Source organism: Eleutherodactylus coqui, unplaced genomic scaffold, assembly GCF_035609145.1.
Source record: "Eleutherodactylus coqui strain aEleCoq1 unplaced genomic scaffold, aEleCoq1.hap1 HAP1_SCAFFOLD_347, whole genome shotgun sequence".
NCBI lineage: Eukaryota > Metazoa > Chordata > Amphibia > Anura > Eleutherodactylidae > Eleutherodactylus > Eleutherodactylus coqui.
In genome coordinates, this window is record NW_027101859.1 from 68,149 (window position 1) to 85,000 (window position 16,852).

Consider the following 16,852-nt stretch of genomic DNA (forward strand, 5'->3'; position numbering starts at 1 on the left):
TGGGCGGCTGCGGAGGGCCCCCGGAGTGCACCTATCAGCAGGGGCTGAAGACCCGGGTTGAGCCTCCGATGTGCCCGGGCAGGACACCCAAGAGGCGGGGGGCAGCCCCCGCTGAAGTCCTTGGCAGTTGGCAGAGGCGAGTCTTGGAGAAAAAACGACAAAGTCCAAACGCTCCAGGCGAGCCGGCCAGGGGTGCGGACCCGGCTGGCCGGGCCGGCGGGAGCTGCAGCTGCCGGGGCTGAGCCGAGTGTCAATGCATGTCCTGAGAACCGGGAAGGGGACAAACCGGTGGCTCCAGGCCGGGTTGGAGTTCCATGAGGTCGGCCTGACTCTGGAGGTTTTCCCCTTGGCATTTCCCCATAGGCCAAAAGGGGGGAAGTCAAAAAAGCACCCCCGGCAGATGTATGCAGAAGGGGCTGGGGGGTGACGGAGAGCGGGCTGTTGGCAGCTGTGTGGTGGCTGCTGGCAGCCGTGTGCTGGCTGCAGGGGTGGGCCTGGGCGGCTGCGGAGGGCCCCCTGAGTGCACCTAGCAGTAGGGGCTGATGACCCAGGCTGAGCCTCCGATGTGCCCGGGCAGGACACCCAGGAGGCGGGGAGCAGCCCCCGCTGAAGCCCACGGCAGTTGGCAGAGATGGGTCTTTGAGAAAAACGACAAAGTCCAAACGCTCCAGGCGCTGGCCAGGGGTGCGGACCGGGCTGGCCGGGCCGGCGGGAGCTGCGGCTGCCGGGGCTGAGCCGAGTGTCGATGCAGGTCGTGAGAACCGGTATGAGGGTAATCCTGGTCGCTCCGGGCCGAGCCAGGGTTCCAGGAGGGCGGAAGCAGCGGGCCCGTTTCCCCTGATAGCGCCGACGACGGTAAAATAAGGCCTCGCAAAACGTCACCACGAACACCTTGTCGGGGTATAAGGGAACGAGCGGTGTGCGGTCTTTGACAAAGTGACAGTATTTCTCCAAAAAAAGCACCCCCGGCAGATGCGTGCAGACGGGGCTGGCTGGTGACGGAGAGCGGCGGGCTGTTGGCAGCAGTGTGCTGGCTGCAAGGGGTGGCCCGGGGCGGCTGCGGAGGGCCCCCAAAGTGCACCTGCCAGCGGTGGCTCAAGACCCTGGCTGAGCCTCCGATGTCCCCGGGCAGGACCCCAGCAGGCCGGGCACGGACCGCAGCTTGCCCCCTTTGCCGTCCGATGAAGCTTGCACGGTCAGAAAAAGTTTCAAAGTCCCAACGGGGGAGAGAGTGTTGACGGCGAGGGGGCGCTGGCTGCTCCAGGGGCCGGGAGGGAGGCCCTGGAGGTCGGCCTGGGGGTGAGTGGAGCGGCCCCCGTGTGTCCCTGAGCGTCCCCCGGTCTTTGGTCGAGAGGGGGTCTCAGCCGCTAGTGTGCCCGCCCGGGTACCTAGGGAGGCCGGCCTGGGGCGAGTGGAGCAGCCCCCGTGTGTCCCTGAGTGTCCCCTGGTCTTTGGTCGAGAGGGGGTCTCAGCCGCTAATGTGCCCGCCCGGGTACCTAGGGAGGCCGGCCTGGGGCGAGTGGAGCAGCCCCCGTGTGCCCCTAAGTGTCCCCTGGCGTTTGCTGAAGAGGGGGTCTCAGCCGCTAATGTGCCCGCCCGGGTACCTAGGGAGGCCGGCCTGGGGCGAGTGGAGCAGCCCCCGTGTGTCCCTGAGTGTCCCCTGGCGTTTGCTGAAGAGGGGGTCTCAGCCGCTAATGTGCCCGCCTGGGTACCCAGGGAGGCCGGCCTGGGGCGAGTGGAGCAGCCCCCGTGTGTCCCTGAGCGTCCCCCGGTCTTTGGTGGAGAGGGGGTCTCAGCCGCTAATGTGCCCGCCCGGGTACCTAGGGAGGCCGGCCTGGGGCGAGTGGAGCAGCCCCCGTGTGTCCCTGAGCGCCCCCCGGTCTTTGGTGGAGAGGGGGTCTCAGCCGCTAATGTGCCCGCCTCAGGGAGTCCGGCCTGGGGCGAGTGGAGCAGCCCCCGTGTGTCCCTGAGCGTCCCCCGGTCATTGGTGGAGAGGGGGTCTCAGCCGCTAATGTGCCCGCCTCAGGGAGGCCGGCCTGGGGCGAGTGGAGCAGCCCCCGTGCGCCCCTGAGCGCCCCCTGGCGTTTGCTGAAGAGGGGGTCCCAGCCGCCAATATGGCCGCCCGGGTGCCCGGGGGAGCCGCCTGGGGTGGCCCTGTGCAGCCCCCGTGCGCCCCTGAGTGTTTTTCAGTATCTGGCTGAGACACCCCCTGACCCTCCGACGGTGTCCGTTTGGAGTGCCTGGTGCCTGGGCACCCCCTGAGTGTTTTTCAGTATCTGGCCGAGACACCCCCTGACCCTCCGCCGGCGTCCGTTTGGAGAGCCTGGTGCCTGGGCACAGACCGCGGCAGCTCCCGCTGTCCGCATTGACAGAGAGGGCTGAAAAAATGACAAAGTCCGAAAATGCCTGAGAACCGGGAAGGGGACAAACCGGCGGCTCCAGGCCGAGCCGGAGTTCCAGGAGGTCGGCATGATTTTGCCGGTTTCCCCATAGGATGTGCCAAGTTGCCAAAATGGGGGAACTCAAAAAAGCACCCCCGCCAGATGTATGTAGGGGGGCTGGATGGTCGATAGGGAGTGGGTGCCTGGCAGCAGGGGCCACCCCGCGCGGGTGCCCCGGGGGGCCCGCGGGGGGCCCCCGAAGACACCCCCCCCAGCACTCGCTGAAAACCCCGTCCGAGCCGCCCGCGCTGCCCGGAGGGAGTCCCGGGAGGCCGGGCACGGCCCGCAGGTCTCTCCCTCTGCCCCCCGGTGAGGTTTGCACGGGGGGAAAAGTTTCAAAGTCCCGACGGGGGGCGAGAGACAGTGCGGCGAGGGGTGGCGGGCTGCTCCGCGGACCCGGGGGAAGCCCGGGGAGGGCGGCCTGAGGGCGCGGAGGGCCCCCTGAGAGTGCCTACGGGTAGTAGGTGAGAAACCCTGCCTGTACCTCCCACGGGGCCCGGGCAGGGACCCCGGGAGGCCGGGCAGAGCCCGCAGGTCGCCCCCTTCCCGTCCGATGAAGCTCGCACGGTCAGAAAAGTTTCAAAGTCCCAACGGGGGGAGAGGGTTGACGGCGAGGGGGTGCTGGCTGCCCCAGGGTCCGGGGGCAGCCCCTGGAGGTCGGCCTGGGGGTGTGGAGGGGCCCCCTGAGAGCACCCAACAGCAGTTGCTCAAGACCCCGCCTGAGCCTCCGGTGTGCCCGGGCATGAACCCCAGGAGGCGGGGAACAGCCGTGGCAGCCCCTGCTGAAGTCCTTGGCAGTTGGCAGAGGCGAGTCTTGGGAAAAAAAATGACAAAGTCCAAACGCTCCAGGCGCCGGCCAGGGGGGCGGACGTGGCTGGCCTGGCCGGCGGGTGCTGCGGCTGCCGGGGCTGAGCCGAGTGTCGATGCATCTCCTGAGAACCGGGAAGGGGACAAACCGGTGGCTCCAGTCCGGGTTGGAGTTCCAGGAGGTCGGCCTGACTCTGGAGGTTTTCCCCCTGGCTTTTCCCCATAGGCCAAAACGGGGGGAGGCAAAAAAGCACCCCCGGCAGATGTATGCAGAAGGGGCTGGGGGGTGACGGAGAGCGGGCTGTTGGCAGCTGTGTGGTGGCTGCAGGGGTGGGCCTGGGCGGCTGCGGTGGGCCCCCTGAGTGCACCTGCCCGTGGTGGCTGAAAACCCAGGCTGAGCCTCCGATGTGCCCGGGCAGGACCCCAGGAGGCCGGGCACAGAACGCCGGTTGCCCCCCATTGCCGTTTGACGAAGCTTGCACGGTCAGAAAAGTTTCAAAGTCCCAACGGGGAGAGAGTGTTGACGGCGAGGGGGTGCTGGCAGCTCCAGCGGCCGGGGGCAACCGCTGGAGGCTGGGCCCGGACTGCGGCAGCCCCCCTTGCAGTCGAACAAAGTTTGAGGAGACAAGTCATGAAAATGACAAAGTCCAAACGCTCCAGGCGTGCCGTCCAGGGGGGCGGACCCGGCTGGTCGGACCGGCGGGAGCTGCGGCGGCCGGGGAAGAGCCGAGTGTCAATGCAGGTCACGAGAACCGGTATGAGGGTAAACCTGGCCGCTCCGGGCCGAGGCACGGTTCCAGGAGGGCGGAAGGAGCGGGCCCGCTTCCCCTGATAGCGCCGACGGCGGTAAAATAAGGCCTCGCAAAACGTCAGCACGAACACCTTGTCGGGGTATAAGGGAACGAGCGGTGTGCGGTCTTTGACAAAGTGACAGTGTTTCTCAAAAAAGCACCCCCGGCAGATGTGTGCAGACGGGGCTGGCTGGTGTGGGAGAGCGGCGGGCTGTTGGCAGCAGTGTGCTGGCTGCAGGGGTGGCCCGGGGCGGCTGCGGAGGGCCCCCAAAGCGCACCTACCAGTGGTGGCTGAAAACCCCCGCTGAGCCTCCGATGTGCCCGGGCAGGACCCCAGGAGGCCGGGCAGAGCCCGCCGCTTGCCCCCTTGCCGTTTGACGAAGCTTGCACGGTCAGAAAAGTTTCAAAGTCCCCACGGGGGGAGAGTGTTGACGGCGAGGAGGTGCTGGCTGCTCCAGGGGCCGGGGGCAACCCCTGGAGGCTGGGCACGGACTGCGGCAGCCCCCCTTGCAGTCGAACAAAGTTTGAGGAGACAAGTCATGAAAATGACAAAGTCCAAACGCTCCAGGCGCCGGCCTGGGGTGCGGACCCGGCTGGCCGGGCTGGCGGGAGCTGCGGCGGCCGGGGCTGAGCCGAGTGTCAATGCAGGTCCTGAGAACCGGGAAGGGGACAAACCGGTGGCTCCAGGCCGGGTTGGAGTTCCAGGAGGTCGGCAGGACTCTGGAGGTTTTCCCCTTGGCATTTTCCCATTGGCCACAATGGGGGAAGTCAAAAAAGCACCCCCAGCAGATGTATGCAGAGGGGCTGGCGGGTGACGGAGAGCGGGCAGTTGGCAGCTGTGTGGTGGCTGCAGGAGGTGGGCCTGGGCGGCTGCGGAGGGCCCCCAAAGTGCACCTACCAGAAGGGGCCCAAGACCCAGGCTGAGCCTCCGATGTGCCCGGGCAGGACACCCAGGAGGCGGGGAGCAGCCCCCGCTGAGGTCCATGGCATGTGCCAGAGGCGAGTCTTGGAGAAAAAAACGACAAAGTCCAAACGCTCCAGGCGCCGGGCAGGGTGGCGGACCCGGCTGGCCGGGCCGGCGGGGGCTGCGGCTGCCGGGGCTGTGCCGAGTGTCAATGCATGTCCTGAGAACCGGGAAGGGGACAAACCGGCGGCTCCAGGCCGAGCTCGAGTTCCAGAAGGTCGGCCTGACTCTGGAGGTTTTCCCCCTGGCTTTTCCCCATAGGCCAAAATGGGGGAAGTCAAAAAAGCACCCCCAGCAGATGTATGCAGAGGGGCTGGGGGGTGATGGGGAGCGGGTGTTTGGCAGCAGTGTGCTGGCTGAAGAGGTGTGCATGGGCGGCTGCGGAGGGCCCCCTGAGTGCACCTGCCAGCGGTGGCTCAAAACCCTGGCTGAGCCTCCGATGTCCCCGGGCAGGACCCCAGGAGGCCGGGCACAGACCGCAGCCTGCCCCCTTGCCGTTTGACGAAGCTTGCACGGTCAGAAAAAGTTTCAGAGTCCCAACGGGGAGAGAGTGTTGAGGGCGAGGGGGTGCTGGCAGCTCCAGGGGCCGGGGGCAACCCCTGGAGGCTGGGCACGGACTGCGGCAGCCCCCCTTGCGGTCGAGCAAAGTTTGAGGAGACAAGTCATGAAAATGACAAAGTCCAAACGCTCCAGGCGTGCCGGGCAGGGTGGCGGAGCCGGCTGGCTGGGCCGGTGGGAGCTGCGGCTGCCGGGGCTGAGCCGAGTGTCGATGTATGTCGTGAGAACCGGTATGAGGGTAATCCTGGTCGCTCCGGGCCGAGGCACGGTTCCAGGAGGGCGGAAGGAGCGGGCCTGTTTCCCCTGATAGCGCCGACGGCGGTAAATTAAGGCCTCGCAAAACGTCAGGACGAACACCTTTATTGCATATAAGGGAACGAGCGGAGTGCGGTCTCTCACAAAGTGACTATTTCTCATAGTGCAGAGAAGGGAGTGGGGGCCGCTCAAAGTCAAAGCACCGCGGCCGCCCCTCTGCCACCTCCCTGGGAGCAGAGTCATCGAGCGCGAGTGTCCCCACTCCGCCTTTCCAGGCCGCGGTGCCGACAGGCTGGCTGGCTGCCCGGGCAGACCCCGCTCTCCGAGCGGCCGGGCCCCAACGTTCGAGAGGTGTAGGAAGCCACCTTGGGGGGGCTGCGGAGGCCCCCCCTGACACCGCCTCCAAGCCCTTGCTGAGAGCCCTGTCCTAGCTGCCTGCGCGGGCAGGCGGGACCCCCCAGTAGGCCGGGCACAGCCCGCGGCAGCCACTGCTGAAGCCCACGGCGGTTGGCAGAGGTGGGTCTTTGAATAAAATGACAAAGTCCAAACGCTCCAGGCGCCGGCCAGGGGGGAGGACCCGGCTGGCCGGGCCGGCGGGAGCTGCGGCGGCTGGGGAAGAGCCGAGTGTCAATGCAGGTCCTGAGAACCGGGAAGGGGACAAACCGGTAGCTCCCGGCCGGGCTAGAGTTCCAGGAGGTCGGCCTGACTCTGGAGGTTTTCCCCCTGGCTTTTCCCCATAGGCCAAAATGGGGGAAGTCAAAAAAGCACCCCCAGCAGATGTATGCAGAGGGGCTGGGGGGTGACGGGGAGTGGGCTGTTGGCAGCAGTGTGCTGGCTGCAGAGGTGTGCCTGGGCGTCTGCGGAGGGCCCCCTGAGTGCACCTACCAGTAGTCACTCAACACCCAGCCTGAGCCTCCGATGTGCCCGGGCAGGAACCCAGGAGGCCGGGCACAGACCGCAGCTTGCCCCCTTGCCGTCCGATGAAGCTTGCACGGTCAGAAAAAAAGTTTCAAAGTCCCCACGGGGGGAGAGTGTTGAGGGCGAGGGGGTGCTGGCTGCTCCAGGGGCCGGGGGCAACCCCTGGAGGCTAGGCACGGACCGCGGCACGCCCCCTTGCAGTCGAACAAAGTTTGAGGAGACAAGTCATGAAAATGACAAAGTCCAAACGCTCCAGGCGCCGGCCAGGGCGGCGGACCCGGCTGGCCGGGCTGGCGGGGGCTGCGGCTGCCGGGGCTGAGCCGAGTGTCAATGCATGTCCTGAGAACCGGGAAGGGGACAAACCGGTGGCTCCAGGCCGAGCTCGAGTTCCAGGAGGTCGGCCTGACTCTGGAGGTTTTCCCCTTGGCTTTTCCCCATAGGCCAAAATGGGGGAAGTCAAAAAAGCACCCCCGCCAGATGTATGCAGAGGGCCTGGGGGGTGATGGGGAGCGGGCTGTTGGCAGCAGTGTGCTGGCTGCAGAGGTGTGCCTGGGCGTCTGCGGAGGGCCCCCTGAGTGCACCTACCAGTAGTCACTCAACACCCAGCCTGAGCCTCCGATGTGCCCGGGCAGGAACCCAGGAGGCCGGGCACAGACCGCAGCCTGCCCCCTTGCCGTCCGATGAAGCTTGCACGGTCAGAAAAAGTTTCAAAGTCCCCACGGGGAGGGAGTGTTGAGGGAGAGGGGGTGCTGGCTGCTCCAGGGGCCGGGGGCAACCCCTGGAGGCTGGGCACGGACCGCGGCAGCCCCCCTTGCAGTCGGACAATGTCTGAGGAGACAAGTCGTGAAAATGACAAAGTCCAAACGCTCCAGGCGTGCCGGCCAGGGGTGCGGACCCGGCTGGCCGGGCCGGCGGGGGCTGCGGCTGCCGGGGCTGAGCCGAGTGTCAGTGCATCTCCTGAGAACCGGGAAGGGGACAAACCGGTGGCTCCAGGCCGAGCTCGAGTTCCAGGAGGTCGGCCTGACTCTGGAGGTTTTCCCCCTGGCTTTTCCCCATAGGCCAAAATGGGGGAAGTCAAAAAAGCACCCCCGCCAGATGTATGCAGAAGGGGCTGGCTGGTGACGGGGAGCGGGCTGTTGGCAGCGGTGTGCTGGCTGCAGAGGTGTGCATGGGCGGCTGCGGAGGGCCCCCTGAGTGCACCTGCCCGTGGTGGCTGAAAACCCAGGCTGAGCCTCCGATGTGCCCGGGCAGGACCCCAGGAGGCCGGGCACAGAACGCCGGTTGCCCCCTTGCCGTTTGACGAAGCCTGCACGGTCAGAAAAGTTTCAAAGTCCCAACGGGGAGAGAGTGTTGAGGGCGAGGGGGTGCTGGCAGCTCCAGGGGCCGGGAGGGAGGCCCTGGAGGTGGGCCTGGGGGGTGTGGCGGGGCCCCCTGAGAGCACCTACCAGCAGTTGCTCAAGACCCTGCCCGAGCCTCCGGTGTTGCAGGGCAGGACACCCATTGGCGGGGAACAGCAGGTGGCAGCCCCTGCTGTAGTCCTTGGCAGTTGGCAGAGATGAGTCTTTGAGAAAAAAACGACAAAGTCCAAACGCTCCAGGCGCCGGGCAGGGTGGCGGACCCGGCTGGCCGGGCCGGCGGGGGCTGCGGCTGCCGGGGCTGAGCCGAGTGTCAAGGCATGTCCTGAGAACCGGGAAGGGGGCAAACCAGTAGCTCCAGGCCGGGCTAGGGTTCCAGGAGGTCGGCCTGACTCTGGAGGTTTTCCCCCTGGCTTTTCCCCATAGGCCAACATGGGGGAAGTCAAAAAAGCACCCCCGGCAGATGTATGCAGAGGGGCTGGCGGGTGATGGGGAGCGGGCTGTTGGCAGCCGTGTGCTGGCTGCAGAGGGCCCCCGAGGTGCTGCACCTACCAGTAGTTGCTCAAGACCCCCCCTGACCCTCCGGTGTTGCAGGGCAGGAAACCCAGGAGGCGGGGAACAGCCGTGGCAGCCCCTGCTGAATCCCACGGCAGTTGGCAGAGATGAGTCTTTGAGAAAAATGACAAAGTCCAAACGCTCCAGGCGTGCCGGCCAGGGGGGCGGACCCGGCTGGCCGGGCCGGCGGGAGCTGCGGCTGCCGGGGCTGAGCCGAGTATCGATGCATGTCGTGAGAACCGGTATGAGGGTAATCCTGGGCCCTCCGGGCCGAGGCACGGTTCCAGGAAGGCGGAAGGAGCGGGCCTGTTTGCCCTGATAGCGCCGACGGCGGTAAATTAAGGCCTCGCAAAACGTCAGGACGAACACCTTTTTTGCATATAAGGGAACGAGCGGTGTGCCGTCTTTGACAAAGTGACTATTTCTCAGAGTGCTGAGAAGGGAGTGGGGACCGCTCAAAGTCAAAGCACCGCGGCCGCCCCTCTGCCACCTCCCTGGGAGCAGAGTCATCGAGCGCGAGTGTCCCCACTCCGCCTGTGCAGGCCGCGGGGCCGACAGGCTGGCTGGCTGCCCGGGCAGACCCCGCTCTCCGAGCGGCCGGGCGCCACGTTCGAGAGGTGTACGAAGCCACCTTGGGGGCCTGCGGAGGCCCCCCTGAGGGCGCCTCCAAGCCCTTGCTGAGAACCCTGTCCTAGATGCCTGCGCGGGCAGGCGGGACCCCACCAGGAGGCCGTGCACAGCCCGCGGCAGCCACTGCTGAAGCCCAGGGCAGTTGGCAGAGATGAGTCTTTGAAAAAAAATGACAAAGTCCAAACGCCTCCAGGCGCCGGCCAGGGGGACGGACCCGGCTGGCCGGGCCGGCGGGAGCTGCGGCGGCTGGGGCTGAGCCGAGTGGCGATGCACGTCCTGAGAACCGGGAAGGGGACAAACCGGTAGCTCCAGGCCGGGCTAGAGTTCCAGGAGGTCGGCCTGACTCTGGAGGTTTCCCCCCTGGCTTTTCCCCATAGGCCAAAGCGGGGGAAGTCAAAAATGCACCCCCAGCAGATGTATGCAGAGGGGCTGGCTGGTGATGGGGAGCGGGCTGTTGGCAGCGGTGTGCTGGCTGCAGGGGTGGCCCGGGGCGGCTGCGGAGGGCCCCCGAGGTGCACCTACCAGCAGTAGCTCAAGACCCTGCCTGAGCCTCCGGTGTTGCAGGGCAGGACACCCAGGAGGCGGGGAACAGCCCGCGGCAGCCCCCGCTGAAGTCCATGGCATTTGCCAGAGGAGAGTGTTGGATGAAAAAACGACAAAGTCCAAACGCTCCGGGCGCCGGCCAGGGGGACGGACCCGGCTGGTCGGGCCGGCGGGAGCTGCGGCTGCCGGGGCTGAGCCGAGTGTCGATGCATGTCGTGAGAACCGGTATGAGGGTAATCCTGGGCCCTCGGGGCCGAGGCACGGTTCCAGGAAGGCGGAAGGAGCGGGCCCGCTTCCCCTGATAGCGCCGACGGCGGTAAAATAAGGCCTCGCAAAACGTCAGGACGAACACCTTTTTTGCATATAAGGGAACGAGCGGTGTGCGGTCTTTGACAAAGTGACTATTTCTCAATGTGCTGAGAAGGGAGTGGGGACCGCTCAAAGTCAAAGCACCGCGTCCGCCCCTCTGCCACCTCCCTGGGAGCAGAGTCATCGAGCGCGAGGGTCCCCACTCCGCCTGTGCAGGCCACGGGGCCAACAGGCTGGCTGGCTGGCTGCCCGGGCGACCCCCCCTCCGAGATGCCGGGCCGGGGCAGACTGTGCAAACGAGCGCGGGCGTGTTTTCTTCCCCTGGGGTGGAGCCCTTCCACCCCACGCCGTCCGAGGCCCGTTGGCCTCGGGCGGCCTGCCTCCGAGAGTGGGAGAGAGACGGAGGACGGCGGCCCGCGGCGGCGCGAGGCGTCCCCGTTGTTCCACCACGGCTGCCAGCCGGTCGATCCTGCCGGTAGCCTGGGCTTGTCTCCGCTCCGCCTGTCCAGGCCGTGGGGCCCACAGGCGGCTTGCCCGGGAAGACCCCGCTCTCCGAGCGGCCGGGCGCCACGTTCAAGAGGTGTACGGAGCCACCTGTGGGGGGTCTGCGGAGGCCCCCCCTGAGAGCGCTGATAACCCTGTCCTAGCTGCCTGCGCGGGCAGGCGGGACCCCCAAGAGGCCGGGCACAGCCCGCGGCAGCCCCCGCCGAAGTCCACGGCAGTTGGCAGAGACGAGTCTTGGAGAGAAAACGACAAAGTCCAGACGCTCCAGGCGCCGGCCAGGGGTGCGGACCCGGCCGGCCGGGCCGGCGGGAGCTGCGGCTGCCGGGGCTGAGCCGAGTGTCGACGCATGTCGTGAGAACCGGTATGAGGGTAATCCTGGGCCCTCGGGGCCGAGCTACGGTTCCATGAAGGCGGAAGGAGCGGGCCTGTTTCCCCTGATAGCGCCGACGACGGTAAAATAAGGGCTCGCAAAACGTCAGGACGAACACCTTTTTTGCATATAAGGGAACGAGCGGTGTGCGGTCTTTGACAAAGTGACTATTTCTCAGAGTGCTGGAGTGGGGACCGCTCAAAGTCAAAGCACCGCGGCCGCCCCTCTGCCACCTCCCTGGGAGCAGAGTCATAGAGCGCAAGTGTCCCCACTCCGCCTGTGCAGGCCGCGGGGCCAACAGGCTGGCTGGCTGGCTGCCCGGGCGACCCCCCTCCGAGATGCCGGGCTGAGGCGTAGGCAGCCGCCTCCATCACCACCACCCAAGGCGAGAGAGTGGGTCAACGGGAGAGCCGTCGCGGCCGGGGGACCCTCGCCGCGCCCATGTCCGGGGAAGGACCACAAGGGCCCTGCTCCCCGGCGCCCCGGCGAGCGGGTTCACCCTCGGCGCGTACGGCTCTCGAGGATGGGGAAGGGACGCGCGTGGGCGTCCCTCCCGTCCCCCGCGGAAGAAGGCGAGCGACTCTGCGCGTCGGGACACCCCGCGGAGCCCCCTGCGGGGGGAGTACTCCGGGGGAGAAGCGTGGCGCAGGGGGTGCAGCCCTTTCCCAGGCCACCGTGCGACGGCGTCGGTGGGGCCGACGCCGAGAGAGAGAACGATCCGGGCTCTCCCGCCTCAGGGCGGCCGAGAGCGGGGCACGGGCCCCACGTTTGGTGACGGTTTTCCCGAAAGCGAAGGACCCCCGCCTGTCCCCTCGGGCTCCGGCCGATGCGGGCGGTCCAGGGCGGGGATAGGGGACGGCGGCCTGCGGACGACGCGCTTTATCCCCAGAAGGAGCGAGGCATGAGGGGGTGTTCCACCCCCGCCGGCCGGTCTCGCTCCTTCTCCGGGCTACGCCTCGGCGGAGTAAAGACCCCCGGGTCAACGCTCCCGCGTCCGGGTGCCGCCGCGCGTCCCCTTCCCGCGGGGGGTGGATCCCTTCCACCCCTGGCCGTTCGAGGCCCGTGCGCCTCGGGCGGCCTCCCTTCCGAGAGAGGGAGAGAGAGACGGAGGACGGTGGTCCGCGACGGCGCGAGACGTCCAAGTTGTGTTCCCCACGGCGGCTACCCGGTCGATCCCGCCCGGTGGCCTAGGCTTTTCCCCACTCTGCCTGTCCTGGCCGCGGGGCCGACAGGCTGTCTGCCCGGGTAGACCCCGTTCTCACTGAGCGGCCGGGCCCCAACGTTCAAGAGGTGTACGAAGCCACCTCGGGGTGGAGCCCTTCCACCCCTGGCCGTCCGAGGCCCGTGCGCCTCGGGCGGCCCCCCTTCCCGAGAGAGGGAGAGAGACGGAGGACGGTGGTCCGCGACGGCGCGAGGCGTCCAACTTGTGTTCCCCCACGGCGGCTATCCGGTCGATCCCGCCCGGTAGCCTAGGCTTTTCCCCACTCTGCCTGTCCAGGCCGCGGGGCCGACAGGCTGTCTGCCCGGGTAGACCCCGTTCTCACTGAGCGGCCGGGCCCCAACGTTCAAGAGGTGTACGAAGCCACCTCGGGGTGGAGCCCTTCCACCCCTGGCCGTCCGAGGCCCGTGCGCCTCGGGCGGCCCCCCTTCCCGAGAGAGGGAGAGAGACGGAGGACGGTGGTCCGCGACGGCGCGAGGCGTCCAACTTGTGTTCCCCCACGGCGGCTATCCGGTCGATCCCGCCCGGTAGCCTAGGCTTTTCCCCACTCTGCCTGTCCAGGCCGCGGGGCCGACAGGCTGTCTGCCCGGGTAGACCCCGTTCTCACTGAGCGGCCGGGCCCCAACGTTCAAGAGGTGTACGAAGCCACCTCGGGGTGGAGCCCTTCCACCCCTGGCCGTCCGAGGCCCGTGCGCCTCGGGCGGCCCCCCCTTCCCGAGAGACGGAGGACGGTGGTCCGCGACGGCGCGAGGCGTCCAACTTGTGTTCCCCCACGGCGGCTTCCCGGTCGATCCCGCCCGCCGGTAGCCTAGGCTTTTCCCCGCTCCGCCTGTCCAGGCCGCGGGGCCGACAGGCTGTCTGCCCGGGTAGACCCCGCTCTCCGAGCGGCCGGGCGCCACGTTCAAGAGGTGTACGAAGCCACCTTTGGGGGGGCTGCGGTGCCCCCCGCCCCGAGAGTGCCTCCCAGGCCGAGGGAGCCCGGCGGTCGAGTGTCGTAGGAAAGCGCGTGCCACGGCTGTGTCGGTCACAGGGGCCAGAGGTAGTTTGGGCAACGGCTTAGATCCGTATGAAGCTCATCCTTTCCGGCCTGTTCTGGCGGCGGCTAGGCGCGCGCGCGCGAATGGCACGACGCCCCTGGTTCCAGCGAGGCGACGGCGCCCCGCACCCCACTCTCTGGGCCGAGCAGAGCCCCCGAGCGCAAGGTTCCCCGCTCCGCCTGTCCAGGCCGCGGGGCCAGCAGGCTGTCTGCCCGGGTAGACCCCGCTCTCCGAGCGGCCGGGCCCCAACGTTCAAGAGGTGTACGAAGCCACCTTGAGGTGGAGCCCTTCCACCCCTGGCCGTCCGAGGCCCGCCGGTAGCCTTGGCTTGTCCCCACTCCGCCTGTCCAGGCCGCGGGGCCGACAGGCTGTCTGCCCGGGTAGACCCCGCTCTCCGAGCGGCCGGGCCCCAACGTTCAAGAGGTGTACGAAGCCACCTTTGGGGGGGCTGCGGTGCCCCCCGCCCCGAGAGTGCCTCCCAGGCCGAGGGGAGCCAGGCGGTCGAGTGTCGTAGGAAAGCGCGTGCGCGGCTGTGTCGGTCACACGGGCCAGAGTTAGCTTGGGCAACGGCTTAGATCCGTATGCAGCTCAACCTTTCCGGCCTGTTCTGGCGGCGGCTAGGCGCGCGCGAACGTCACGACGCCCCTGGTTCCAGCGAGGCGACGGCGCCCCGCACCCCGCTCTCTGGGCCGAGCAGAGCCCCCGAGCGCAAGAGTCCCCGCTCCGCCTGTCCAGGCCGCGGGGCCGACAGGCTGTCTGCCCGGGTAGACCCCGCTCTCCGAGCGGCCGGGCCCCAACGTTCAAGAGGTGTACGAAGCCACCTCGGGGGGCTGCGGTGCCCCCCGCCCCGAGAGTGCCTCCCAGGCCGAGGGGAGCCAGGCGGTCGAGTGTCGTAGGAAAGCGCGTGCGCGGCTGTGTCGGTCACACGGGCCAGAGTTAGCTTGGGCAACGGCTTAGATCCGTATGCAGCTCAACCTTTCCGGCCTGTTCTGGCGGCGGCTAGGCGCGCGCGAATGTCACGACGCCCCTGGTTCCAGCGAGGCGACGGCGCCCCGCACCCCGCTCTCTGGGCCGAGCAGAGCCCCCGAGCGCAAGAGTCCCCGCTCCGCCTGTCCAGGCCGCGGGGCCGACAGGCTGTCTGCCCGGGTAGACCCCGCTCTCCGAGCGGCCGGGCCCCAACGTTCAAGAGGTGTACGAAGCCACCTCGGGGGGCTGCGGTGCCCCCCGCCCCGAGAGTGCCTCCCAGGCCGAGGGGAGCCAGGCGGTCGAGTGTCGTAGGAAAGCGCGTGCGCGGCTGTGTCGGTCACACGGGCCAGAGTTAGCTTGGGCAACGGCTTAGATCCGTATGCAGCTCAACCTTTCCGGCCTGTTCTGGCGGCGGCTAGGCGCGCGCGAACGTCACGACGCCCCTGGTTCCAGCGAGGCGACGGCGCCCCGCACCCCGCTCTCTGGGCCGAGCAGAGCCCCCGAGCGCAAGAGTCCCCGCTCCGCCTGTCCAGGCCGCGGGGCCGACAGGCTGTCTGCCCGGGTAGACCCCGCTCTCACCGAGCGGCCGGGCCCCAACGTTCAAGAGGTGTACGAAGCCACCTCGGGGGGCTGCGGTGCCCCCCGCCCCGAGAGTGCCTCCCAGGCCGAGGGGAGCCAGGCGGTCGAGTGTCGTAGGAAAGCGCGTGCGCGGCTGTGTCGGTCACACGAGCCAGAGTTAGTTTGGGCAACGGCTTAGATCCGTATGCAGCTCAACCTTTCCGGCCTGTCCTGGCGGCGGCTAGGCGCGTGCGAACGTCACAACGCCCCTGGTTCCAGCGAGGCGACGGCGCCCCGCACCCAACTCTCCGGGCCGAGCAGAGCCCCCGAGCGCAAGAGTACCCGCTCCGCCTGCCCAGGCCGCGGGGCCGACAGGCTGTCTGCCCGGGTAGACCCCGCTCTCCGAGCGGCCGGGCGCCACGTTCAAGAGGTGTACGAAGCCACCTAAAGGGGGCTGCGGTGGCCCCCTGCCCCGAGAGTGCCTCCCAGGCCGAGGGAGCCCGGCGGTCGAGTGTCGTGGGAAAGCGCGCGCGCGGCTGTGTCACACGGGCCAGAGTTAGTTTGGGCAACGGCTTAGATCCGTATGCAGCTCAACCTTTCCGGCCTGTTCTGGCGGCGGCTAGGCGCGCGCGCACGTCACGACGCCCCTGGTTCCAGCGAGGCGACGGCGCCCCGCCACCCCACTCTCCGGGCCGAGCAGAGCGTCCGCTCTCGCTCCTTGGAGCAGAGCCCCCGAGCGCAAGAGTCCCCGCTCCCGCCTGTCCGGGCCGCGGGGCCGACAGGCTGTCTGCCCGGGTAGACACCGCTCTCCGAGCGGCCGGGCCGCAACGTTCAAGAGGTGTACGAAGCCACCTTGGGGGGCTGCGGAGCCCCCCCTCCCCATGAGAGCGCCTCACAGGCTTTGCTGATAACCCCGTCCTAGCTGCCTGCGCGGGCAGGCGGGACCCCCAGGAGGCCGCGCATAGCCCGCGGCAGCCACCGCTGAAGTCCACAGCAGTTGGCAGATAGGAGTCTTGGAGAAAAAAACGACAAAGTGCAAACGCTCCAGGCGTGCCGGCCAGGGGGGCGTACCTGGCTGGCCGGGCCGGCGGGAGCTGCGGCTGCTGGAGTTGCACCGAGTGTCGATGCATGTCGTGAGAACCGGTATGAGGTTGAACCTGGGCCCTCGGGGCCGAGGCGCGGTTCCAGGGAGACGGAAGGAGCGGGCGTGTTTCCCCTGATAGCGCCGACGACGGTAAAATAAGGCCTCGCAAAACGTCAGGACGAACACCTTTTTTGCATATAAGGGAACGAGCGGTGTGCGGTCTCTGACCAAGTGAGCATTTCTCAAACTCGAAGCACCCGCGGCGGCCTCCCCTCTGCCGCCACCCCGCACCCTCCTGGGGCAAAGCCACCGAGAGCAAGAGTCCCCCCCGCACTCCGCCTGCGCAGGCCGCGGGGCCAGCAGGCTGGCCGGCTTGCCCGCCCGGGCGACCCCCCTCCGAGACGCCGGGCGGAGGCCTTCCCACGCGAGAGAGTGGGTCGACGTGAGAGCCGACGCGGCCAGGGGACCCTCGCCGCGCCCCTGTCCGGGGCAGGACCTCAAGGGCCGAGCACCCCTACCGAGCCCCGGACGAACTCCGGCGAGCAGGTCCACACGCCGGCGTACGGCTCTCGGCGACGGGGAAGGGGACGCGCGGGCGCCCCTCCCGTCCCCCGAGCCAGAGTCCCGCCCTTGGCCCCCTCCGCGGGGTCACAAGGACGGGCGACCCCCTTCGGTCTACCCTCCCGCCGGGAGGTTGGCTTCGCGCAGACGGTCCGAGGCGGAAGAAGGCGAGCGACCCTGCCGCCGCGACACCTCGCGGAGCCCCCTGCGGGGGGAGCACTCCGGGGGACGCGTGGCTCAGGGATGCAGCCCTTTCCCAGGCACCGTGCGATGGCGTCGGGGGTCGACGCCGAGCGACAACGACCCGAGCTCTCCCGCCTCAGGGCGGCCGAGAGCGCGGCGCGGCCCCCTTTGTTTCGCGTGACGGTTTTCCCGAGCGCGAAGGACCCCCGCCTGTCCCCTCGGGCTTCGGCCGAGGCGGGCGGTC